Raw genomic sequence first — 2,838 nt, 5'->3', positions numbered from 1 at the left:
CGCTTCTCCTGCCTGAGTGGAGGCATGAATGACTATGATGCCTGAATAGGTATCAATAGAGACATGGATCCTCTTGTAACTCTTAATGATGGATAGTTTGTATGCCTGTTACGGAGAATTAATAATTGGGCGATGCGATTCCCCAGGGCTTATAAGTGCTATGCCTTTAGGTGATGACACCATGATTTTTATTTTTCTTGTATAATCCGAATCAACAACCCCAGGGTGGATGATCAGGCCTCTTACAGTGGTAGAACTGCATCCGATCAAGAGACCCACTGTATTTGGGGGTAGGGGCCCTTCAAAGTCTGATTCCACCACCTGGACCCCCATTTGGGGCGTTAATATGAGTCTGGTGGTGGCACAGAGGTCCAATCCTGCACTCCCTGGGCTGGCTCTTTTTGTGGGGCCCAAGTTCCTCTGTTCACGGGGACCTGTTGCATCACCGGCCATGGCACGGGGGTCTGTGGCATGGTCTGCATAGCCCCATATATTTGAGGGCCCTGAGGCTGGGGGCCCCCTCTCCCGTTTTTTGATTTAGCGCCGGGGAGGTTTGGTGGTAATGGGTTGCCACGGAGGTCGAATCTGGACCGGCACTCCCCGGCCCAGTGGTTACCTTTCTGACATCGAGGACAGAGGCGCGGTGTCTCACCGGGCGCTAGGGGCCTAGGAACTGGCTTCCTTAATTTGTACTCTGGAGGGTTAGGGCAGTCCCGTTTGAAATGTCCTGCCTGACAGCATTGGAAACATCCTGGTTGTTGTTTTGCTCCTGGTTTATAGCTCTGTTTTTGCCCTCCTCTCAACCCTGCTACTATTGTAGCCACTAAAGCTTGTCTTTGGATAACACTATCATTTATATCTCTGTACAATTTGATCCACACATCTAGGGTTCTATTTTTGTGTGGCCTGATCGCATCTCTGCAGGGCTTGTTTGCCTGCTCATAAGCCAATTGTTTCACCAATGGCATGGCTGCATCAACACTGGGGAATACCCGTCCCGCTGTTTCCATCAGCCTAGCCAGAAAGTCAGAAAAGGGTTCATTCGGTCCTTGAATGACCTTAGAGAGACTATCACTAAGATGCCCCGATCCAGTCAGCATTTTCCAGGCCTTAAGGGCTGCATCATTTATTTGTGAATATATTTGGCCAGGGTATCCAATTTGATTATTGACAAAGGCTCCCTGCCCCATAAGCATGTCTACATTCCAGGCAGGTTGGCTATTGGCGGCATTTGTGGCCGCCAGCTCAACACAGAATTCTAAATATGCTGACTTTCAATTTAAGTATTCCCCTCCTGAGAGTACCGCTCTACAAAGGTTCTGCCAATCAAAAGGGGTCATAGCATGCCTAGTAAGGTTCTCTACCTGGGTCAGGGTATAGGCTGCTTGCATACCATAGGTGGCTACTGATTCCTTCAATCTTTGTATTATTTTCCAATCTAATGGCTCATGATATCTCTGGTTATTTTGGTCATCGAACACAGGAAAAGCCCCACAGGTTGGAAGGAAATGTCGCCAAGTTCTGGCATTAAGCGTTCAGCGGCTCTCTTCCCTATAGGGTGGAGCTGGGGAGTGGCCCCCCTCAGGGGTGGGGCACTAGGTCCGGGTGGTTCCTCTCTAAAGGTACACACCCCAGAACAGTCCCCTGCCTCTTTCTTTTCTTTCTTTATTATAGTCAGTTGCCCTAGCATACTTTCCAAGTCCTCCTCATCCTACAGTTTCTCCTCCTCATCACAGAGGGGCACTCTGGGCACTATGGCTAGAAAGCTCCTCTTTCACCTCCTCCAATGCCTGCGCGCCTTGTGCTATATCTTCCTGATACCTCCCTGTTTTGTCCGTGAGGCACGTCCTTACCAACGTCCACACAGCTAGGGTTCCCCTAGGAAGGCGACCCTCGGAGTCCACATCTAGCAAATCCTTTCCCAGTCACTCCCAAGTAGGTGAGTTGATGTACCCTTCATCCAAAAACCAAGGGGCCTCCCTGGTGACTGTGTCTAAGAAATTTTCAACCATCGGCTTTCAGCTTAATTCCACTCTTTTTCAGTAATTGCACGAGCGCAATATGCGCTTTCGTTTTCGATCTCCCCTGCTCCCATGTTATTAGTACTGTTCCTAATCTATATACACGAAGGCTAAACTAGATCTCCGTCCCTATTTCCGGGAACTTCCCACTCCGTTCCACCTAGTGGAAGCTTTCTCTCCTTCCCAATTTAGTGGGATCTTTCAGTAGCGCTACTCCCTTCAGTTAACTATGTTCTTACTAGTACTATGCATCCAAGACTCCCCGGAGGGGCCACCACTTGCCCCACCTGCAGAGCTGAAGAGAAACGACACGAACACCAAGGCAGGGTTCAAGCTTCTTCTTCTATTTGTGCCGTTTTTTTCCGTTATATAATTGCCCCAAAAGCCTTCCCTTTCACCAGACCCAATCAGGGGAATCACATGCGCACACCAGACAATTGAGGCAGCAATCTATAGGGTCACGTGGACCCAATCGTGCATGCTGACGCTACTCATCAGGCGGTCCGCGCCGGATCGAGACACTGCATTTGCGCATATGGAGTAAACAGGTAATGATCACGAGTCTGGACAAAATGGCAGGGTGCCACCTTGGGCGCGGCTTGCCACAAAAGAGGGTGCTCAGGGATCCTGATTATTATTAGGGGTTTCCTTTAAATGAATAAATTTGGCTACAACAGCTGGGTGGTAGACCTCATGGTCCACATGTCCCCCAAGGAGTAAGAAGCCCTGAACCACTCACCCCAGCAAGAGGAAGAGAGGCCCTTGGCTGGGGGTTCCCTGCCCCAACTCAGCCCCCATCACACTGAGTGTCTCCCTT

This window comes from Nannospalax galili, unplaced genomic scaffold (assembly GCF_000622305.1).
Source record: "Nannospalax galili isolate Female #2095 unplaced genomic scaffold, S.galili_v1.0 scaffold641, whole genome shotgun sequence".
Lineage (NCBI taxonomy): Eukaryota > Metazoa > Chordata > Mammalia > Rodentia > Spalacidae > Nannospalax > Nannospalax galili.
Note: the sequence above shows the minus strand (reverse complement) of the source record.